Here is a 24,920-nt window from a genome sequence, read left to right as displayed (position 1 = left end):
GGCCTCTACTGGCTAGATACCAGTAGCAAATTGTATCAACCACAGACGTCTCCAGACATCACCAAATGCTTCTGGGGGATAAAATTACCCCCAGGTGAGAACCACTGGTCTATGCACAACGTGCATAAAGAATGATACTATTTTTTTATATTGGCAACTGCATCGCTATTACATACTAGAATTGTAGGAATAGTTCTAGTTAGCTTGATTTAAATAACTTTAATTAACCATTTTTATATGCATTAAATTTGTATTTTACCCTTAATTTTAATATAATAAAAGAAATATTACTTTTCTGAAATATGTATGAAAGTTTTACGTTCAAATAGTTAACATTTAGTTTGATCTACACTTTACGATAAAATATGCTGAGACTTTGAACACTTTGAGTATGGTCACATTTTGTTTTTTTAATCCAGATCATTACCATCAATAGAACACATGATGTGAATATCTTGATTGTATAAAAACATAAACCGTGGGTGCCTGGGTGGCTCAGATGGTTAAGCGTCTGCCTTCGGCTCAGGTCATGATCCCAGGGTCCTGGGATCGAGTCCCGCATCAGGCTCCCTGCTCAGCGGGGAGCCTGCCTCTCTCTCTCTCTCTGTCTCTTATGAATAAATAAATAAAATCTTTAAAAAAACAAAAACATAATCCGTGATTTTGCTGAAACAAAAACATGAAAACTAAAATTATGGAATAAATGTATAGTCATTTATGAGTTATGGGTGCCTTTATTATTCACCCCAATATCACTGGCTCTTCAACAGAATGCCTAGATTTTAACAATAATTTCAGTCAGTCATCTTTGATATTTGGCTAAATTTCAGCTATATAAGAACTGTAGCTTTATACACTTTCTATTTTGTCTTTCTGAAGATGCATTTGTCAACATAGGAGGCTAGAATATATTCTATTGAACAGTTTATTCACTTGGTTTATAACTTTAAAATATTTAGACATATGGCCCCTGGACCTCTACCTACCCTTCTGCTGGGGGGTCTGGCACACATGAGGGACAGGTTTGGTCTCATTCCCTTGACCTGAGGCCCCAGTTTAGAGTCTTAAATGTGACCTTGCAGGTGCTGGAGCTGAAGGTAGAGAGTGGGGAGCAGAGGAGGTTGAAGAGAGAGAGGCTAGTTGATCAACCACAGGTCAGAGGCACAGATAGGCCCTTGGCAACCTAGGCCAAGTTGATTATTTCCTCATGAGGGCTTCCTTATCCCACCTTAGATTCCAGGGTCCTCATACCTTACCCCAGCCAGTGCTCAGAATCCAACCCCAAAGCACAACCCAACCCACATTCCATTTTTTCACTCAACAAGTGTTTATGGATCATTTCCCATATTCTAGGCACTGGGCTAGACCGTGGGATATAACATCATTCTTGCTCTTAAGAAGCTCAGCTAGAAGCAATGTCTGCAATAGCCAAACTGTGGAAAGAGCTGAGATGCCCTTCAACAGATGAATGGATAAAGAAGATGTGGTCCAAATATACAATGGAATATTACTCAGCCATCAGAAAGGATGAATACCCAACTTTTACATCACCATGGATGGGACTGGAGGAGATTGTGCTAGGTGAAATAAGTCAAGCAGAGAAAGTCAATTATCATATGGTTTCACTTATTTGTGGAACATAAGGAATAGCATGGAGAACATTAGGAGAAGGAAGGGAAAAATGAAGGGGAGGAATAGGAGGGGGAGACAAACCATGGACTCTGAGAAACAAACTGAGGGTTTTAGAGTGGAGGGGGATGGGGGGATGGGTTAGCCCGGTGATGGGTATTAAGGAGGGCACTTACTACATGCAGCACTGGGTGTTATACGAAAACAATGGATCGTGGATCACCACATCAAAAACTAATGATGTACTGTATGGTGACTAACATGACATAATAAAATTAAATTAAATTTTAAAAAAAAGAAGCTCAGCTAGAGAGGGAAAGACCTTATCAATCCTCGCCTCTCCTATTTCCTTTCCTTTCTCCCCTTCTTTGTCTATCCATGAGCCATAATAAAGGAGAGAAATACATATTTATTTATGAGTCACTGTATTTAAGTCCTGTGTTCACTCTTTCTGAATCTTGCCTTCTGCTGCCCTCAGCAACAATTAATTTAATTTAATTCAACAGGAATGTATTTATTATTACCTGACAGGCATGGATCTGTCTGTCCTCAGAGGACCCAAAGATCCAGAAAAAGAAAACTGGGTCCTGGCCTTAAGGAGCCCACCCAGCTGCAGAGGCAAACAGGTGAGCAATGCACTCTTATGCTGAGCTGGGCCAACAAAGTGTGATGACAACAGAAGAAAAGAGAAGACACTTTTTCTGGGGACTTCACCACGGGGTGCTATTTGAGCTTAACAGGGTAGATGGAACCTTCCAGACAGACACAGAGAAAGACTGGCAGAGGAAGCAGCGCTGACAAATGGCTGAAAGGGACAAGCACCTAAGGTGGGGAACAGACACGAGGCACACGGTACGTACTCCCTGGGCTCCAGTTTCCTGCAATTAGTCCCTAGCACTCACGGGCAGCTTGTTCACCATAGAGCTGAAATTATCCCCAGAGACATAACACTCTAGCCGAAAGAATCGATTGTTCCTAGGATTTTCTGGCCCTCGCTGCTGGAGCTGTGCTTTTCTGCAACCTTCCTTATGTGCAGAGGCAGCTGCCATCCCTGCAAACAAAGGGGCAAGGGCAAGAGGCAAGGCTGAGGACACCCTGGCTAGTTAGTTAGCAGCATTGACTGGGGGCCTCCCTTCCCAGTGTGGCTGTGGAAGTCAGAAGAGATGAGTTTGCGTGTGTGCGCGCGCCCGCACATGTATGATGAGTGAAGCTCATTATTCCTGGAGTTGCCAAAGAATTAGAAGACATTATTCTCATCAAGGAACAAACACTCTTGTTCGGGAGAAAAACATGCCCGTGAAATGCATGTGAAGTGACTTTGGAACTTAGAAGATTTTCAAGCAAAGCATCAGCAGGCAAATCCATGGAGAGAATCCCCAAGGCTAGAGGGTCTCGGGAGGGGAGTAGCAAGGGTGGGTGGGCTGAATCCGGGCGGGCCTCCTAGAAGAGATGCACGCACTGGCCAGGAAGAAGGCACAGGGTTGTGGGTCGGCAGTACGCCCAGGCCAGTGAGTTAGCAAGGCGTGGGGGAAGCACAGCAGATAAAAGTGGCCAGGTGGGGCCAGAAGGCCAGGCCAACAGCGAGGGCCACTGTGCCAAAGGGCAAGGGGCCAGGCAGAGGACATTGGCAATGGGGAAAGGGCTGGTGAAGAGACAATTGGCTGTGTGAGGAGGCCAAGATGCTAGCCGGAGGAGCCTTCCTTAGAAAAGTTAGGCTAGATACCTTTTTACCGCTTCAATCCCAAAACCTTCCCTGCAGACAGTCCATTCTTTTGGGTTTCCACCTCTCCCCAGCATAATCCAATCAATCCCCAGCTCCAGGAGCATATCCTGATGGGTTTTAATCTCAGTAACACTGTTCCCCTTGACTCAGGGTAAGTCTGTGATCAGGCCAGGCCAGCAAGCCATGCAGGGGATGTGCCCGGGACTCGGGAAGGCAGACACAGGAAGACACTGTCCATCTTCTCTTGTGCAGGACATTGATGTGTCTAGATGTGAGACCTCGAACCACCCCAGCCATCTTGCCACCAGCCTGAGGATGAAGCCAATGCAAAGAGGGGGCAGAGCTGAGAGAGGGACAGAGAAGAAGAGTTGGAGCCCTGACACTGCACCGGCAGCCTCCCCTCCCTCGGGATCTCTTACTACGTGAGATGATAAATCCTCTTGTTGCTTATACTGTTCAGGGATGGGGTGTGCACTGCCTGCAATCTAGAGCATCTTAATATCTATCTCTATGTATTTATACTCACCCAGCCCAGTAGAGATGGGGAAGTATTATTCTAGAAAGAGAAACCCATCGAAAGAACATGATAGATGCATGCAACTATGGGTATTTCAATCTGATTAATGCCTGAAGGGCAGGACACCATGTGGCTCAAGATGGAACCAGAGGTGGAGGCAGGGGCCACCTCTCAGGAGGACTTGTACATTTGGCTAGGGAACCTGATCTTTGGGCCATTTGGGATCCATTGATGGGAGGGTTAAGTTACCCTGAATAAAAAGTCAGCAACCCATAGGATTGCTGAAGGGGGACTACTAGGATACAGTAGATGGGGCTCAGCATTGCATAGACATTCAGGGCAAGGGCTTTGGTAACACAAACAGACCAAGGTTTGAATCACAGTTTCACCACTTATAAGCCATATGCTTTGCATGAACTTCTCTGAACCTCCGTTTTCCAGGAGCTAGTAAGTCCCACTCCTCAGGGAGGTTGTGGGGTGGAAGCAAGCTCTCCCTCTGAAGACCTGCACACCCCCAGTTGTTCTACAGATGTTCACTGAGCACCTGCAAGATGTCAGATGCTGTGCTGGAGATGGGTACAATGTTAGAAAGGGCTAGTGCTGCCATCACGGCCAACAAGGAAGCCAAGGCATGAGAAGGTAAATGTCAATGTCATATGCAAAGTGCTAAGTGAAGATAGACCCAGGCTATGAAGAGTGATTTAAAAAAAAAAATGCAGTGAATAAGAAGTCCAACTATTGCAAAAGCTCAGCAAGTTTGGTGACTAGGTTGAGAGACAAGGATGCCTCTCTGCCTGTTCCCCATCACTCACCGCACATAAATTTTTCTTTACTCTGAGACCTACAGCTGTCCCCTTCCCTCTGCTCCTCCATGGGACCATCAGGAGGGACTCAGCACCCCTAGGCTTCCTCCAGGGACCCTTTAGGGGCCCACCTGTTAGAGTCACTTCCCAAGGATTGTTTTGCAGCCTGCCTCTGAGGAGCTCCTGGCATCTCTCCCAGGTCCTATGGTTTCTGTCCCCTTGGAGCCCTAATCACAAATTTCAGGAGAGCTTTCCTATGGAACAACCTCACACTCCTGTTAAGAGCTACGCCAAGCCAGTGCCTAATCACCCTGCATCCAAACCAAATCCTTTCTTAGATGGGAACTGGGCCAGGATTAATTCTCCCTGCTCGGCCCCAAACCATAACTTGTCATAAAGGATTCTAGAGGCTTCTTTGAATCATCGTTATCCCATAGCACTGTGGTTCCATAGCACCATTCATCAGACAGTCTACAAGTCTGTCACACCAGTGCTCATTGAAATTAGCTCATTATTGTTATTATTACTCCAGCTTCAAAGCTGCCATAAGTTTCAATGACCCCCTTCAGCAATCCCTATAGCCCCCTTCCCCAGGGTTTAAAGTCATTCACCCCCACCTTGGAAAGCACAGGAGGGTGATATTAAGCACTGATATAATTTTTAAAAAAATCTATGGTAGCATAACTCGTGTACGGAAAAGTGCACACATCATCATGGCACAGCTCAGTAAATTATCACAATGTGACTATCATGTAACTACCACATGGGGTAAGAAAGCAAACATTGCCAGCCCTCCAGAAGCCTGCCTTCTCCTCAAAGTTAATGTGTATCCTGACTTCTAACATTAAAGAAGTTTTTGAACCAGAGAAGCACTAAAGGTTTAAAGCCAGGAGGAAATCGGATCGCATTTGTCCCTGGCTTGGACAAGGGCAAAGCTGCAAGCAGGGAGGGGAGCTGGGAGTCTCCTGCCAAAATGGTGATGGCTGGGATTAGGGAGGGGGCACCCTCCCTCCTACCTTCCTCTTTTGAGTTTGTCATCTCTGTCCAGGAGGGAGGGAGGATGGTAGGAAGGTGGGAGGGTGGAGAAAGGGAGGGAGAGAGGGTAGGAGGAAGGATGGGAGGAGGGAGGAGGGAGGGAAGAAGAGGGAGGGAAGCAGGAGGGAGGAAAGAGGGAGGGTGGGAGGGAAGGGAGGAATAGGATGGGAGCAGAGGTGATGAGGCCAACTTCCTGTCAACCTGTCCACTCTGTTGTATTTTCCATGTTCTGCAAATTGATTAAATGACCGTAAAAGTCTTCTACCCCCAACCCTAGAAGTCTTTTACTCAAACCAGTCACCCGGAAAGCAAGCCTCCCACTGGTGCTTAATTCACTCAAGGGAAGATTAGAGGAACCTGGTTAGCAAGCTTTGAAAGTTGCTCATAAAATTCAGCGGGAGCCTGCAATCCTCAGAGACTTCTATTTTTACCAAAAACACACACAGAGAAGTGGAGAGTTTTCAAATGAATTAGACATGAGATTGATCTTTTTATACAAAAGAAGAGAGAAAAGCAACAGTGATGCTGAGTTTGAAGTACTCCCCGCGTCCCCCCACCTCCAGTTTCCCTAAGCTGTCTCCTCTCATGGCCTCAGTCAGGTCTGAGCTCTGGCCCCGGCCCAGTCACAGATTGTGGCAGGAGCCCATGGCCACAGACACCCTGTGGTTTCACCAAGACAATGAACATAGAACACAAACAGGCCCTGTTTCCACCCAGAGAGGAATTGGCCAAAATGGCTCCCCCAGCCTCACCTGAATAATCCCAACAACTTACACTGGGAGTGATAATTGGTGTTGAGGAGGCTTCAAATAGGACATGCTCAGCCAGGGTTGGGGTGACCTACCCTGGGCACCCAGTTGGTAGGTCAATGATTCTTTCCAACCCATGTTCTACGCTCATCAAGATGTGGTCTTCCTCAGCATTGTGAGCTACCTACCACCCTTATCTTTGGCTGGACTCAGTCAAGGACTCCTTGTGTTTTCTCTTATGAGCCTTGCATGAGCTGGATCTGTGGCTGTCCAATAGTGCTCCATAGAACAGCATGGACTGTGTGAAGGGGGTCCAACAGCCCTCGAGTAGACAGTACTCTGAGTCCTCTACAAACTTCAGTTGGAGAAGTTCCACCTTGTTGTTGTTGGAGTTTCAAATATTTCATTCCTATTGGTTTGCGATATTGCAGTAACGACACTATGCGTGACTTGGAGAGTTCACTCCCTGGTTATCAATATATTCTTAAGAAGGAACCAGGAGGGGCACCTGGGTGGCTCAGTCAGTTAAGCGTCCAACCCCTGATTTCGAATCAGGTCATGATCTCAGGGTTGTGAGATCGATCAAGCCCCTGTCAGGGGCTGTGCTCACGGCAGAGTCTGTTTGAGATTCTCTCCCTCTCCCTCTGCCCTTCCCCCGGTTCATGCTCGCTTTCCCGCTCTCTCTCTCTCAAATAAAATAAATAAATAACTCAAGTTTAAAAAAAGAAGGAATCAAGAAATGAAAAATTCCACCTGCATGCCCTGCATGCTCCCCTCCCCCTTCCCCCTCACCTGATAGGCACACCACCCTGAATCACCTAAATACGCACTGTTTTAAAAGTCAGCACCAGAGTTTCCACGGGTCCCTCTTACTCAATGTCTTTTCTTTCCCAGGGTAGCAGCAAGAGGCTGGTAAGGATGGCATGAAGGTGAAAGAAACTGCTAGTTGAAGCCGGTTTAGGCTTTGTTGGTCTTCAGTTTCCTCGTCCGAGTGCCTCTCGCCTACAGCCCCTGTGACGTGAGTTAGTGCCCCTCTTGTTTTGCCTAGGTCATTCAGGGGAGGTGAAAATGATGGTCGTGGAGGTCCGGGTGCCTTCTTGTTGTGCATGGAGTCAATGAGTGAGACCCGGTTCCAACAGCATCTGCACAGACATAGGCCCGCACGGGAACACCAGCAGCAGGGCTGGGGAGCAGCTCCACTCTTAAACTGGGCTTAATGCAGCAGAGTAATCCCTTCATAAAATTTTGTCGGGCAGGCTTATCTCTGTCTTCTTGGCCATAATAGGGTGATTGAAAAACTAATTTGTGTATGGTCTGCCAGGTAGGAAGAGATAAACCTTGAAAAAGGCTTTGTTCCTCAAAGGGCTGGACAGAGATGACAAACTCAAATCTTAATGAAGTCAGGCAAGTAAGTGAATGAGCAGAGAAGGCTGCTGTGGGGTTAACAGGAAATGGTAGCTCTTCGACAACATGGCGGATCCATTTTCCTCGCCTTCAGCCAACTGCCACCATGTGACAATGCAGGCCTAGGATTGCCAGACCCTCTGATGCTTCAAGAGAAGACAGATATCCAGTTGTCTGTGAATATCTTGATTTTTAAATACGGGTGACTAATCCAGATTAAAAAAAAAAAATTGTAGTCAAACTCACGTAGAGTCTAGGGGCCGTAGCCTTTCGGTTTTCGTCCATTGAGTGAATTATACCAGAACACGGGAGAAGAGGAGGATTTTGAAGGCTTCAGACTTTAAGGATTGAAAAGGGGGAGGCCTGATCCAGGGAGTGGTTGGAGACAGGATCTTCTAAAGAGAAGGAGAGTTGCAAGGTGTAGAGTGATCAGGACAAGGAGCCAATGCACCTTGAGGAGGCAGAACCTTGGCACGAGGGTCTGCGAGGACAGAGGCCCAGTGCCAGGGCCAGGAGAGTCTGGGCAAGATCCCACTGCTGAGCAGGGCACTGGGTGGTGGGCTTGCCAACGGAGCCACCCACCTCCGCACGGACTGGGAAGGCCTGGGAGAGGAGCAGGTCAGCAGCAAACAGGAGAGACAAAGGCCCTTGTCTGTTTTCTGTGCCCGACCCAGGAGAGGAGGAAAGAGTCCCAGAAGAAAGCACAGTGGACTTCCTCAAGCCAGAGTTAATTGCACTCAGAAAATAAAGAAATTTGTCCTTTCTTTCAACCCAAAAGTCTTAGAACAGTGGCTCTTAAAGTGATGAACACCTGAGGGTCCCTGCGATTTCGGGAGGTCCTTGAAGTCAAAACTATTTCCACAACAATGCTGAGATAGAGGCGCGCCTGGGTGGCTCAGTCAGTTAAGCGTCTGCGTTCGGCTCAGGTCATGATCTCAGGGGTCCTGGGATCGAGTCCCGCATCCGGCTCCCTGCTTAGCAGTGAGTCTGCTTCTCCCTCTCCCTCTGCCCCTCCCTCCGCTCATGCTCTGTCTCTCTCTCCCTCTCTCAAATAAATAAATAAAATCTTTTTAAAAAAAATACTGAGATAGATGTCGTTTACCTGTGTCACTGTGTTGATGAGATCAGCACACACTCGCAGGAAAACAGTGGTCCTTCTCACTTAAGAATGTTCTCGATGTTCTAGAGGGGAGGGGGGTGGGGGGATGGGTTAGCCTGGTGATGGGTATTAAAGACAGCACGTTCTGCATGGAGCACTGGGTATTATATGCAAACAATGAATCATGGAACACTACATCAAAAACTAATGATGTGATGTATGGTGATTAACATAACATAATAAAATTTAAAAAAAAAAGAATGTTCTCGATGAAGCGGTAAAAATGATTAATTTTATTACTCTGGACCCTTGCGTACATGTATTTTAATACTCTGTGTGACAAATGGAAAAGGACGCATAAAGCAGTTCTGCTGGAAGCTGAAGCACGATGGTTGACAAAAAGCACTGTGGGATGGGTCTGAGCTGTGAGCTGACCTAGCCTTTTTTATAGACTGGAATACGATCTTTGCTTAAAAGAATCACTGACAGACAAAATGTGGTTATTTCAACTTGGAGATCTGGCAGAAATTTTCTAAAGTAAACAAAGTGAGCCTGTCACATCAGAGAAATCGACTGACAGTATTTGTTGCCAACGGTAGAATTTAAGCTTTTAAACAAAAATTTAAGATTTTTGGAGAACTTCACATCCACCACTGTAAGCTTGACAGCTTCCCAATATCCTAAGACTTGTCTGATGACACTGGTGGTAAAATTAGTGAATGGAATTTTTTGATACCCTATAAGGAAATGTGTCAACATTTAGAAGATCTGCATGACTCATTGAACCGATATTTTCCAAATGACCGATGCATGATGTTACAAAATCACGCACTGGTAAAAGATCCTTCCAGAGTGCGGGAGAGACCACTGGATTGTAATGGAACAAAGAATGAAAAATTCATTGATATGATTTCAGATTCCACACTGCAACTTCGCCTTAAGTAACTACTGCTTGTTGAGTATGATATCAAAAAGCATCCGTAATCACCTGAAAAGGCTATTCAAAGATTTCTCTCATTTCCAATTATACATGTATGGAGGCCAGATTTTCTTCATATACTTCAAAACCACATATTCCAACAGATTGAATGTGATAAGCCAGACATGAAAGAGAGTTGCAAAAATGTAAAAACAATGCTAGTCTTCTCACTTGATATTTTTTTGTTTTAGAAAATATCACGATTTTAAAATAATAATATGGGGGGCGCCTGGGTGGCTCAGTCCTTGAGCGTCTGCCTTCGGCTCAGGTCATGATCCCAGGGTCCTGGGATTGAGCCTCCCGGCTCGGTGGGAAGCCTGCTTCTCCCTCTCCCACTCCCCCTGCTTGTGTTCCCTCTCTTGCTGTGTCTCTCTCTGTCAAATAAATAAATAAAATCTTTAAAATGATAAAAAAAATAATAATAATATGGATCTATGTTAACATTCAGTGGCTTGTCATTTTCTTACAATGAATTACTGAGTGCTTTTTTTTAATCCTTAGTTTTAACTTTGAACATAGTCAATAACCATGACCCTCCACACAAATAACTCTTTGGGGTCTTCAGTAATTTTTAAGAGAGTAAAAGGGTCATGTGGCTGTGAATTTTGAAAACTCCTTTGATCTCAAACAAGTCATACCTGTCTTACTCTGCTTCTCTGGAGAGCCCAGAAAGATCACAGCCACTAAGAGCCACTGACTTCTACTCTAAAAAGGTTATGATTTGCAATTTAAAATTCACTTTCATGTACACGGTATAATTTTATTCTGTGCTAGGGCAGCAGGATCTGCCTTTCCCAGATGAGGAGCTGGGACTGCAAAATGTGAAATCCCTGGTCCAGACCCCCGCTCCCAGGCAGACCAGTCAGGATTTGAACCCAAGTGCTCTGACCCCAAGCCCAAAGCTCTTTCAGCTCCTGTGCACCTTCCCTCTGAGCCCAGATGAGCCCTGCCCCCTGTCTCTTCCTTTCTGATCATACCCCTGGTTTGGTCTCATGGGCACTGTGAGGCTGTCTTAAAAGAGGAAAACTGAACTTCTTTTTACACTTCAAATACTCTATGCACAGCCTGCAGCCCTCTATGCTTCATGATCCATCTGTCCCCTTAATGACCGTCTGTGACTCAGGGACCAGCGGTGGTCACTTGACCTAGAGGCTGAGACCCAGAGGTGGGGCCAGGACATCCCTCTTTAGGAATTCGATTTGAGAGATGCGGAGAGAGTTGTCAGTTTGATGGAGAGTCCTGGAACTGAAAGCTCACACTGAGTTAGGGGAAAAGATGGTGGTTTTGTGGCCCCATGGTGGATGATTAAACAGAGATGGGTGGAAAGAAATGAAGAGGGAGAGCAAACAAAATGAAGTGGCCAGTGGGAGACAGAGAAGAGGCCCGGGCTCCTGACTCTGCAGGCCCGTTGAGATCCAACTACTTCTTTTCTGCCCTCTGACATCCCTGAGGTGGCCCACGTTGTGCCTACAGTCACCCTCCCACCTTCTAGTGGGGCCACCTCTCAGCTCCTTGCAACTCTAAGGGTCTCAGGACTTCTCTAAGACTTGCTCCCCCCGCTAGTGCTCCTGGCAGCTCTGGAGGGACACTTATTCTCTCTCTGGTTTGAGTTTCCACCAGTGAACTCACGCTGCAAGAGGGAGCCACCCAACCAGCATTTTATTGGCCCACGGTCCATTTGCTTTGGGGTGTACGGAATCAGACCCCACCCGCAGCACGCTTGGGGAAAGTGTCTTCTCCACATCGGAGTACGAGTTTTTTTCCTTCCCTTGGAAACAACACTTTTTCCTTCATTCAAAGTAAGATTCCTTACTACAAAGTAAGAGGCTGTGATCGAACACACCCTCAAGCCTGTTAAAATCACTTTAAATGGGATTTAGGATCAGATGGATGGATTTCATATCACAGGATTTTTTGGTTAAAAGAGCTTTTCTCCATCTCTGAACACAAATTTCTGTTTCCTATGTTTATCCAAAGCTTTAAAACTCCCCTCATGAAGCGCCAAGAGCTAAGGAACACTGGCTTTGGGAAGAATGTTGAGCAGAAAGTCTAACTTGTCACTGAATGCCTGAAAGGAAAGGCGACGTGTCTTGCCACGTGTCACGTGTGACCTGTTAAAGTCCTGACCAGGTTGGGGCGCTCTGATGATCACCTTTCCATCCCCGCTTCCCGGTCTGCAAGCTGCTTGGCTGCCCTGCCCCCAGACAGCAGACCCACAGGTACACGTGTCCCCCTGCGCTTGTGTCCCTCGTCCTCTTCTTCTGGAGCATCTCGGCCACGACAGTACAGGTGCCTGCACGAGCTGAGTTACGTCGGAGAGGCTGCAGCACGGGGGGACACTTCGGGGAGGAGGACACTGTCACGCCCAGCAACAGGACAGCAACCTGGCACAGCCTTTCTGAAGGGTGGTTTGGCAACATGTATCAAGTGCTTTAAAAGGGGTCATACTTTTGACCCAGTAATTTTATTTATTTGTCAGAGAGAGACGGAACACAAGCAGGGGGAGCGGGAGAGGGAGAAGCAGGCTTCCCGCCGAGCAGGGAGCCCGATGCGGCCCTCGACCCCAGGACCCCGGGATCATGACCTGAGCCGAAGGCAAATGCTTAACCTACTGAGCCACCCAGACGCCCTGACACAGTAATTTTTAAGAAACTTATCCAAAGGTAATAGTAATGTTCCTTAAAGAATATTTATTGAGCAAAAAAAAAAACAGAAGCAATCTAAAAATCTCCAAGAGCGAGAAATTAAAGAAACTATCAATACATGTGGCCATTGAAAATCTTCTAAAACTAATTAAAAACATGTAAAATTTTGCTTATGATAAACTGTAAAGTGAAAAAAGCAGGATACAAAATCCTAGTACATGAAAAGAGTATATGTAACATATATAGGATGTGTAATATCTACACATATTATAGATAGATATAAAATTTATATTTGTGGTATTAATAGTATTATGTGTGCATTTGTGACAGAAATTTAATGCAATAAAATGGTAATAGTGAATGTGGATCTATGGGTGAATTTTATTTTCTTTATAGTTTTATATAGTTTCCCAGTTCTTCTCGTGACCATATACTGCTTTTATAATTAGGAAATATTAATGATACAATAATTTTTAATTTTTTTTCAAATGCTTGATGGGGGTCATGTGACCCATGGGCAAATGATGCCACCTCTTTGTAAAATGATCCACTTCTGTAAAATGGTAAATAATGCCTAACTTGCTTCTCTAGGGAGTGTTGTAAGGATCAAATGCAATTAGAGAAAATGCAACCTACAAATATATTATTACTTCTGATATATTTTTCAAAACAATCTATTTAAAGTGACAATCGGAGCCGCTGAAAGCCCACCCACAACTCCCCATTCGAAGCAGGACGAAGCCCCAGCTGTGCGGCTCCAGCCCCAGCTTCTGCCTGACTCTTGCTCATCTCCAATTCTTTGCCTTGGACCCTCGGCTCCTGCAACCCCAGCTTGGACATGTGGCCCCCAAACACCATGCTGCTTCTCTCCTTACCTTCAGTCCCATTGTCCCTCTGCCACACTGCCTTTCCCTGCCCAGTTCACTTGGCACCTGGTCTTCTTTCTGTATCATCTCAGGCATCCAGGAAGACATCCCTGCCTTTTCCAGAATGGTTGACTTCCCTGTAAAAAAGCCATCCCTCCACCACTGCCCTTCCCACGCTGCATTGGATGTTCTCTTTAGTGCCCCTCCCCAGCTCAACTGTGAACAACTTGAGGACAGCAACCTCTTGGGTCCCCAGTGCCCAGCATGGGGCCCAGCCTTAACAGGTGCTTTATAAAATAGGACACTAAGGTCTTGTATTTTGGGGGCACAGAAATCTACAACCCCAACTAAAGCTGCTCCCCACTCAGGGCCGCTGCATAAGGTTGTATAGGTTGTGCACTATGCAAAGGTGTCTGGCAGAGGAGGCAAGTGGGGGCTGAATGCACTGGCCCAGGTTTGCATCAGCTCAAAGCAATGGGAGACTTCTGCTTTGCACAAAGACTCCATTGCCCCACTGAGGGGTGGTTATGACACATATGTACCTAGAGGTGTATTAGGCCAGTATATTTGGCTATGTTCACCTAATTCCTATAGAGGCTCTGTATGGCCCAGCCAAAAGGCAGGAAAGAGGTGACCCCCAGGGACAGCCATATCCTCATAGATCAACGCCGACCAATGCAAAGCTCACTCTTTGGGAGCAAACAGCATTTTTGTAGAATAAACTATTAAATTTCATGTATTAGGATAACAATATTTGTAATCTTCTAAATCATATTTACAACGTTCCTTACAGCCAAGTCCACCCAATAGAACTCTCTGTGATGATGGAAATGTTCTGCACTGTCCAATACAGTAGCCTCTAGCCACATGGGACTACTGGGCACTTGCAAGATGGCTAGCATGATTGAGAAAGTGAATTTTTACATTTTATTAAATTTTAATTAATTTAAATAGTCACAAGTGGTTCAAGGCTGCTGTATTAAACAGCGCAGGTATGGACAAAGTATTCTGCGGGGGGGGGGAGGGGTGAGCTCTACACCCAACGTGGGGCTCCAACTCACGACCCTGAGACCAAGATCCACATGCTTTACTGCCTGAGCCAGCCAGGGGCCCCTGGACAAAGTATTCTTACATTTTAGTGTGCATAGCAATTTTCTGGGTTCTTGTCATAAAAATAGATTACCAGCTTCTCCCCAAGGAAACACGATTCAGTGGGCTCGGGTGGGGCCAAGGAATTTCATTTGTAAGCAGCACGCCAAGAGCTGCTCATACAAGCTGGCATCTGGACCTCGTGCAGGGAGTTACTATTAAAGGGGCCTCAGAGTACCGTGGAGTTGTTGATCTTTAGGCCTTGTTTCTTTTGTTTGGTTGGTTGGTTTTTTCCTTCTTAGAATGTTTGGATCCCTAAGCTAGAACTTGTATTAACTCTCCCAAGATTGAAATTCTGGAATAAAAGAAGCACTTCCTAGAGGTAGAATTTCTGGCTTTGCTGATTTCTCCTTGGAAGCTCACACATTTGTCCATGTCAATTAGCTCTGCTGTAAAGAAAATAGGATTCTGTCAAGGCCAACAGTTGTTGCTCAAAGTAACCACCTGAGACCATGTCTTCTTCCCTCCTCTTTTCCATCTGCTCCAGACTGACCCCACTCCCAGTTTCAAGCCTCTCCACTCTTACCCTCGCCCCACATCCCTAGACCTCCCCTAGAGACAGCAGGGCTCTGGGTCCTCTCCTTGGCTAAGAATCCCTACATCTCCCAGAGAAGGTCCTCGTCAGTTATTGCTAAGTTCATCTGGAGCCAGAGAAGTGGCAAGTAACACTAACACTCTACCTACACAAATTCTCCCAAGTGACCCACAGCCTCCCAGTCTATGAGTATAAAACAGGGTCATATTTCTGTCTATACCCCAAGTGCAATGATCCTGAGCAAGCCCTTCACTTGCCCATGCAGAATCTAGCCTCTTTCCAGAGGCCCTTGGTAAATTCTAGGAACCCCCGTGAGAGGACCTCATGTGGGTGATAGGCCAGGCCTCCAACTGCAGCAACCGCTCAGGGCTGCCTGGTGTGATCTCTTCTAGCTTTCACTCACCCTGTAAGCCACTGGAAGAAGCCTCCCAAGGCCACCAGTCCTCAGCACAGGCACTGAGATCTATGCAGAGGGAAGAGAATGGCCTCTTCCCACTCCCAGACCACACTTTGTCACCTGGGTCCTAACACATGCCCGCTTACGCCCAGAATCTTGCAGAGTCTTCCATGAAGATAATTCCATCCGTTCCAGATCTTTATCCCTCTAGTGATCAAACCCAGGCCAAGGGGGCAGATGAAACACAGATTCGTGAAACCCCTGCTTTCTTTCTCCTCCAACTACAAAAATACAACCCCAGGCATATGAATGGATACAAATAGATGGATATGGATAATAAGACTTGCCATAGCTGGGTCCTGACTCAGCCAAAATTGCCCCTTGCTGTACATAATGAAAGATGGTCTGGCTAGATACACGGAGGGATGTCTGCCTTCTCCATGTTGTTCTAAATCCAAGGCACGGGCTCTGCCAAGAAGGGAATCTGCAGCCTTGTGGCCTGGATGATGGGGAGATCAGAGTGGCAAGGAAGAAGTCAGAAAGGACTTTTTCTTCTAAATACAAACATTTTGCCTCTCCTGGAGAGCACCACCTGTCTGTTCTTTCCTTTCCCGCACTTGAAAGCACAGTTCATTGATTCAGGCATTCCTTTGAGTTTGTTCCCTTTCAATAGACTCCAAGGAAGAGTAGTTAACTCCTGCTTTGAGGATCGCTGGCTTGGGGCAGCTGGGCATGGGGGAGCCTCTCAGTTCACCTTTCCTTTCAAACCAGGGCTGAGTTGACAAGGTAGCACCAGTGGAGTCTGCCCTTAGCCGGAGTCAGGGCTTGGCCAACCACATTCCATCGGATGGAAAGTTCATTCCGATCATGAACTAGCTGGGAAGACTCCGGGAGCTAGGTCTCCTGTCCTCAGATAATCTGTTCCCGCTAACCCTGGGAGTAGCCCGCCAGCCGGCTGCCATCACCAAAGCCACAGTACACACCCTGGCACCTTGGCTCAGGTTCCTTTCCAACTGAGCTGCCGAGCTGCATAACACGACTTGGTGAGCGATCGCTGGCTGCCAGTCAGGGGAAGACAGATGGCCGAGGAATGATTTTCTGGAGTTTCCTGACCAGATTTCTCTCCTATGTATCATGAAGCAAACCATGGCTTTAAGATCCCCAGCAGCACCCGGCCTTGGTCTCTGACTCAAATCCTGCGTGGCTGGGACAAGGCTGAATGCTGTGGGATTGAGGTCGGGGCTTGCGTCTTAAGCGGCCCATTTTCATTTTCTGGAACATAGGGAGCGAGGGAGGGCAGGCTTGGGTTTTCAGAGCCGGTATTAAATCAAAGAGAGAGGTGGTTAAGAAGAATGAGAATGGGCAAGAGTGTGAAAAAATGGCACTGATGTGGGACACATCACCGCACCCCAGGGAGATGAAGGGAGGACCCTGCCATCGGCGGTCACCCTACCTTGTGCCAGGCACCCTCCTAAGCACATGACATGTGAGCGCTTGCTTATTCCTTGCATCTTGGACCTTAGCCATCTCACCGATGAGGACATTTTTTTCTCTTCCCTGACAAAGTACTCTTCCTGGAGATCACCTCTGCTCGTGTGGTTTCAACAATCCTCCATGTGTTGACAACTCCGAATCAGCTCTGTCATCCTTCCAAGTCCCCTGTGCATTTACATGAGTGCCCACGGAACTCTTCATCTCAAACTCAGCACAAATTCCCCTTCTTGCCCCATACTACCCCCGGTGACAGTCCCTATCTCTGTGAATGGCACTATCACCCACCCGAGGCCAAGGCAGAAGCCAGGGAATCTTACACACAAATGTGGATCCCCTATTTACCCCACCCTCCCATCATGGGCCAACTCCCACTGGTTCTCTGATTCCAGCTGAGATGCCACTTTGTCCAGGCAGGCAGGCCCCTGACCCCTTTCCTCTGTGCTCCCTGTCACTCTGTTTTTACCCTTAGCACAGCATAGCATGGCCCCCCACTGGGCCATAAACTCCTGAAAGACAAAAACAACGCCTTGTTCACCACGAGGTAGTGCCAGGCACAACATCTGGGACCCAGCAGGGGCTCGGAACATTTTTGCTGAGCGAGTGAATGAACAAATGAATGAGTGACTTGCCAAAAGTTGCTCAGCAGTAGACGGCAGAGTTTGATTCAGACCCAGTCCTGTTTGCCTCAAAGCCTGTGGCCTTTCCTTTGCACTCCGATGACCCAGAGTCGTCATGTGGATTACTTAAGCAAGGCTAGGTGACCTCTGGAACTCACACACTATCTTAAGAATACCTGCAGTGAACTCGGAGGGTGCTCGGAATCTGACATTTTGAAATCAACTTTGAGTATTCCTCTTCCTTCCACTTACTATTCTGGACCAGAAGAAAGGTCTCATCCTGCTCTTTTATCTGCCAATTGGCTGATTCTTCAAGTTCCCTCTCTCCTTGCCCTCAGAGCAACACCTCAGCAATAGTGCCACCTGCTTCCTGATGCCCTCCTGCATAATGTGTGCCCAGAGCTGGGAAGAAACTGGGCTGTTCCTGTACTTTCTTATTAAAGGAAATCGCTGGTATTTCTGTCCCAAGATTGTGCTGACTTGTTGTTGATACAATGTGACCAACTAGTATTACAAAATTCAATCAGCCTGGAAATTTTCAGCAGAGGCCAAAGAAGGGCCTCTTACTCAGCTGCAATCACTATAAATACAAATCACAATATTTGCTCTTACACGAGCCACGGATGGATTACATTATCTACCTCGATTAATTCAAATGAAGAGTGACATGGCTGGGACCTCGAGTCTCTGGAAACCCTGGGAATGCTCAGGAGTGGGCTGGATTGGTCTTTTCCTGCGGGACCATTGGCTCCACCAGGACAGGGAAAAAGCACAAGACATCCGAACTTCCCATAGATCCCTCCTCAGACCAGGGGCTCTGGGCTGTGATCACACAAGATTCCCACCAGCATCCCCTCTGAAAAGGGAACTTTCCGTTTGTCTTCTGAATCCTCAACTGCTTAAATGAAGGTACACAGAAAATGCCCCCTTGGGATCTGATTCAAAATAATCGAGCCAAACTGGGGAGCTGGAAACGAAACAGATGGGCCATAAATTGATCATTATTGAATCTGAGTGAAAGCTATATGGGGGAGCCGCTCTCATAGTCTCCATTCTTCTGTATATTTTGGAAATTTTCTGTAATGAAGTTTTTTGTAAACGCTACATTTGAGTAATCTGGTATAATTTTTCTGAGGAATAATTTGGTATTATATATTCAAAACCCTTTAAAATGTGTAAATCCTGTGACTCAGAAATCTACTTCTAGGAATTTATCCTTAGGAAATAATCATGAATGTGTGAAAAGATTTATCTACCGGAATGTTCACCACAGTCTTGTTTATAACAGGGGGAAGAAGGAAACAACCTAAATGTTCAACAACTGAGTCTGGTTAAATAGATTATGACACATAGTATGATACACTGTTACGCGGTCATTAAAATGATACCTGGGTACGGTGAGGAGAAACAGTGATTCCATACACTGTCAGTGGAAACAAATTGAGTAACTTCTTTGGAAGGCAGGGTCTTACTATCCCTCATCATTTAAAATGTGCATATATAGTTGACCCTTGAACAGCATAGCTTTGAACTGCATAAGTCCACTTCTATGAGGATTTTTTTTCAATAAATACAGCACAGCACTATAAATGTCTTTTCTCTTCCTTATGATTTTCTTAATAACATCTTCTTTTCTCTGGCTTACTTTATTGTAAGAATACAGTATAGAATCCATATAACATCCAAAGTATATGTTAATCTACCATTGATGTTATCGGTAAGGCTTCTTGTCAACCGTAGGCTATTAGTAGTTAAGTTCGTGTGGAGTCAAAAGTTACACATGGATTTTTGACTATACCAGGGGTCAGTGCCCCAATCCTCATGTTGCTGAAGGGTCAACTGTACTTTGATACAGCAATTAAAATTTTAAGAATTTTTTCCATTAATATAGGCAAAATATATCTACTAGATTGATTGCAGCATTCCTGAGAGCAGAAAAAAACGGGAACTGTATAAATGTTTGGCAAATGAAGACTAGCTGAATAAATAATGCTGCTTCATTCCATGCAATGGAATACTTTGCAGGCATTAGTGTATATAGTGATAATTATAGCTAACCTTTTTAAAAGCTTACTCTGAACCAGTTCTAAGTGTTTTGTACATGTTAATTTATTTAATGTACTGATATGAAAGCATCTCTGCATGTTACCTATTGGTATGTAAAAAACTGTTCCAGAACTCAGTGGCTTCAAGCAATGAGCATTTTTTATTGTTAGGCTAACTTTTGGTTGACCCTGTGGTCAGATGTGGGTTGGGTAGGTAGTTCTGCTGATCTTGGGAGGGCTGTTTGGTGGTCAGCCAGTGTAGACTGGTTAGGACTGACACGGTGGGGACAATTAACCTCCGCGTGGACTTCCAACAGGCTAGCCGGGGCTTGCTCACATGGCATTGGTAGAATTTCACAAGAGAAGTAGAGGCAAGCAAGGCTTGGAGTGAGAACTGACATACCAAAACTTCCATCACAACCTAGTGGCCAAAGCAAACCCAAATTCAAGGGGTAGGGAAATATTCTCCTTCTCTTGAGGGGAATATCTTCAAAGTTCTGTTGCAAGAGGAAGTATGAGAAGGGGTAGAATAATTGGGACTGTCTTTGTAAGCGTTCTACCACATGCCTACCATACACAAGTGTGTGTTGTGTGCTATTTGTCCAGTAAAAGATAAAACATGAGACGCATTGTGTTACCCACATACACAAGCAAACAGAAATGTGCATAAGTGGAAGACTGCTGTCAAGCACACAAAATTACTGTTCCTTATAGTTACCTTGGTGAAAAGAACTGGGATGTGGGGTGAAAGATTTTCTTTTTATTGAACATTCTTATACTGTGTGAGTTGTCTTACCATATGAATAAATTAATGTTATAATGAAAAAAGACTAGTTAACAAAATTAAAAGGTCTCAAAAAAAGAAGTAAAAATATGTAGAACTGAATGAAAATTAAAATACAATACAAAATTACAATACCAGAATTTGTGGGATGCAGCAAAAGCAGCACTAAGAGGGAATTTATAGCTCTAAATGCTTACATTAGGAAAAAAAGGTCTCAAATCAAAATTAAAAAGAGAACATATGGCAAAAATCATCTTATATAAGAACATTTAAAATATGAAAATGTTCATAAAATATTTATAGTGAAAATATGCAGATTACAAGCAGTAGAAATTATGATATATAGATTTGAATATTAAAAAGCCTGGGATAGGGGCGCCCGGGTGGCTCAGTCGTTAAGCGTCTGCCTTCGGCTCAGGTCATGATCCCAGGGTCCTGGGATCGAGCCCTGCATCGGGCTCCCTGCTCAGTGGGAGGCCTACTTCTCCCTCTCCCACTCCCCCTGCTTGTGTTCCCTCTCTCGCTGTATCTCTAACAAATAAATAAATAAAATCTTTTTAAAAAATAAAAAAAATAAAATAAAATAAAATAAAAAGCTTGGGATAGGGGCACCCAGGTGGCTCAGTGGGTTAAGCGTCCGCCTCTTGATTTTGGCTCAGGTCATGATCTCAGGGTCCTGAGATCGAGCCCCATGTCAGGCTCCATGCTGATCGTGGAGCCTGCTGAAGATTCTCTCTCTTCCTCTCCCTCTCCCCCTCCCCCCCAAAAAATGCCTGGGATAAGTGTATACCAAAATATTAATAACAATATTTTAATCGTGATGGTGATTTTTTATTTCCTTCTTTGCAATTATCTTTATTTCTTACTTTTTCTATAATTTACATTTATTATTTTTTCAATCAGAATATAGAAATGAAGGCACTATAAAAACAAAGGAGCTCAGTTTCAAGGCTCTCAGAAACAGCTTCAGACCTCACATTCTGACTATTCTTTCCATAGATTTCAAAATACCAAGGCAAGAATTACAATTTTTCTACCATAGTTTGGCCATGGGAAATTCCTGTCCAAGTTTAGGTCCAAATTTTAGTCGTTCTCTCCTGTTTCCCTCACACAGTACAGGAGAATGTAATTATTAGGCCCATTTAACAGATGAGCAGATAGAGGCCCACGTGGGGCTGAACTCAGGTGGTCTCACCTTGTAGTCCTCATTCATGCCAATACACTGCTCCAGGGAAGCCTGGACGCAGGGCTTAGACTTAGCCTTCCCAACATCCACCCTCTTTTGGTGCTTGGATTATCTTTTGGAAGCTGCCATATTCTGGGGATTTAGCAATAGACAAGACCAACAAAGTCCTTTCTCCATGGAACTTAAATTCTAACAAAAGAGATAGACATTAAGCAATACAACAATTAAAATCTCCATTATAATTGTACAGAATGCTACAAGAGAGAAGTATAGGCTTCAAGAATGCGTATGACAGGGAGCAGGCTAGGGTTGGGGGATCCAGGCCGACTTCTCCGGAGCAGTGATATTTAAGCTGAAATCAGGTCATTATCACCACCTGTGCTAGACCCAGAAAGTCTTGCATGCTAAGCAATTTTGAATAACACCACTTCAGATATCATGGCGTAGCAGAGGAAGGAGAAGTGCTTGTTTGGGTCTCAGTTTTAGCACTGGCTAGTATCCGTGACCATGGACAAGGTATTTGCATCTCCGAATCCCTGTTTTCTCATCAGTAAAAAGAAGTTAGATTAGCCAATGACTTGGGATCTTTTGTTTTGTCTTTTTAAGTAGGCTCCATGCCCAGCATGGGACCAATGTAGGGCTTGAACTCACCACCCTGAGATCAAGACCTGAGCTGAGATCAAGAGTCGGATGCTTAACCAACTGAGCCACCCAGGCGTGCCCCCACCCCCTTTTTTTAAATGCAGAATCTGAAACACATAGCTGGGCTGTTATAAAGCCTCACCTGCTTACTCTGCCCCTCCCCCACCTCCCTCCTTGATCACTGTAGCAGTCCCTAATGTCCCACCAGGAACCCCAAGGATCTGCAAACCAGAGTTTGAAAACTTCTGCTCTAGGTGAGTCCTGAGATCCCTTGTAGATGTAGGTTTGGATGATATCAACTTGGAGTATAAGGACCTCACACCCATTTTCCACCACACATGTGTATGGAGGGCAGTAGAGTTGAGAAAATGCCGTTAGCAGTAACAATACCATTCAGCAACCACTCCAACCTCCTTGTAAGGTGCCTTCCTGAACCAAAGAAGCTGAAAAGCTAAAAACTACATTTTGCAGATTCTTCGCAGCTAGTGTTCCACATGTGACCTAGGTCCACCAAGCCAGGACATCCACAGAAACCTGGAAGGCAAAGGGGGCAATATGGGTCAGTCACCATGTTCCGGGAGTTTGGATCTTCCAGTGAGGGTGGGGGCAGAGGGATTTGGCTTTTCTGGAGCAGCGGGGATGATGGTTCCTGTCCCTAGCATCAAAGGTTCTGGGTGGCCAGCAAGGGCAGCAGTAGGTTTCCAAGAGCAATCCAGAGTTCTGTTTGGTTATTTCCCCTGGCAGCAGCATTCATAAATTTGTAGCATCTGAGTATGATATGAGCCCCTTCTGGGAATTCTACAAGCTAAGTAATACCCTGTAGCCCACCCCTTTCTGCTTAAACTAGCGAAGGTAGAGTGTGTTGCCCAAATAGAGAAGGCTCTGGCGTTTCTTGGCCAAGAAACACCAGAGCAGACTCTAAGATGGCCCTTATCAACGTACCTGGCCCTTATCCTTCTTGGCTGCCTCCCCTCCCCACTGCCTCTGTACACCTCTCCTCCAAAGCCTCCAGATGGGACTCACAGAGTCTCACTACACCCGCCACACTAGTTACACCTTTGCAGGCACAGACTACAGACTCAGATGCTCTGGATTGCCCTGAGTTTGAACTTCAGCTCTGCCACTTAGGACAGTACAAAGTTAGGCAAATTCCTTCATCTTTCCATTTCAGGTTCCATATTTGCCAAGTGAGGATAATGATACTACCAACCACAGACAGTTGTAGTGATAATCAGATGAGACAATGCAAGCAAGAGAAGCTCATGGCTAAGTGCTGGCACATGAGAGGGGCTCAATCACTGTAGCTGATGTTATTATTATCTTTAGCCTCAGCACCCCTCCCAGGGCTCACTCATTCAATTATGGTCAGAGGCATCTGTCTGTAATTTTACACATGACACAGAACAGGAATAAGAGCTGTCTTGGTTCCGATGACCAGGCTGGAAGACAGGCCTCACCTCTGTACCAGTCAAATTCTTGGTTACAAGTCACAGAGATCCTTCGATCTCGGTTGAGGACATTTACTGGAAAGATACAGGAGGCTTTAGGAAGCCAATGGTGATTGGAGAACTAGGCTTTAAAAATGAGAAGAAACTAAGTTCATCCATACAGCCAAGACAAGCATCCTTTATCAGCCACTCTCTGCTGCTACCGGAAGTGAGCTTTAGCTGCCCCTTCCTCTTTTTTTTTTTTTTTTTAAAGATTTTATTTATTTATTTGAGAGAAAGAGAATGAGAGAGAGCACATGAGAGTGGGGAGGGTCAGAGGGAGAAGCAGACTCCCTGCCGAGCAGGGAGCCCGATGCGGGACTCGATCCCGGGACTCCAGGATCATGACCTGAGCCGAAGGCAGTCGCTTAACCAACTGAGCCACCCAGGCGCCCCAAGCCCCTTCCTCTTAAGATTCAAGGTGCCAGGCAGGAGCATCTGACGGGGCCAATGCAGGTCCTATGCCTGCACTTGCAGCCAAGGTGTGGGGAGAGACACCACCAGACCCTTGGTTTTCTGTAGCAGGAAATGGGGCATTGCTTCCCACCAAGACGATACTTACTGGGTGTGATGGTTAATTTTATGCATCAACCTGGTTGGATCACAAGATGCCCAGATATTTGGCTAAACATTATTTCTGGGTGTGTCTCTGAGGATGTTTTCAGATGAAATTAATATTAAAATCAGTGGACACAGTAAAGCAATTTGCCCTCCCCAGTGTGGGTGGGCGTCACTGAGGGCCTGAATAGGATAAAAAAGGGGAGGAAGGAAGATTTCAGCCTCTCCTGCCTGATTGCTTGAGGTAGGACATCAATCTTCTGCTCTCGGTCCTCCTGGCTCTTACTCAGGCCTTCACACCTGGACTGGAATCTACACCATCAGCAGCCCTGGTTTAGCCTTCAGAGTCAGACTGAATTACACCATCAGCTCTCCCAGGTCTCCAGCTTGCAGACAGCAGATCTTGGGACTTCTCAACCCCCGTAACTATGGAAGCCAATTCCTCATAATAAATCTCTTCCTGTGTATATATATATATATATGCTATTGGTTCTGTTTCTCTGAAAGACTCTGACTACTACACTGGAAGCTCCCAAAACCAGAGAGGAGACCTGCTTCTCTTCAGAGAAGCAGAACC

The 24,920-nt window shown here is 45.7% G+C and overlaps 1 long non-coding RNA gene across 1 annotated transcript in view; it reads right to left on the bottom strand.

Moving 5' to 3' along the window:
• Positions 1 to 426: 426 nt before the first annotated feature.
• The window catches only part of LOC118533297 (uncharacterized), a 53,961-nt gene continuing 29,467 nt past the window's right edge, over positions 427 to 24,920 (bottom strand). The window contains exon 3 of the long non-coding RNA XR_013447533.1: positions 427 to 610. This is a non-coding gene — a long non-coding RNA (uncharacterized LOC118533297). The remainder of the gene's footprint in view (positions 611 to 24,920) is intronic.

Source organism: Halichoerus grypus, chromosome 5 (assembly GCF_964656455.1).
Source record: "Halichoerus grypus chromosome 5, mHalGry1.hap1.1, whole genome shotgun sequence".
NCBI classification, from domain to species: Eukaryota; Metazoa; Chordata; class Mammalia; order Carnivora; family Phocidae; genus Halichoerus; species Halichoerus grypus.
The sequence above is the reverse complement of the archived record's forward strand: the minus strand, read 5'-3'. Positions and strand labels throughout refer to the sequence as shown.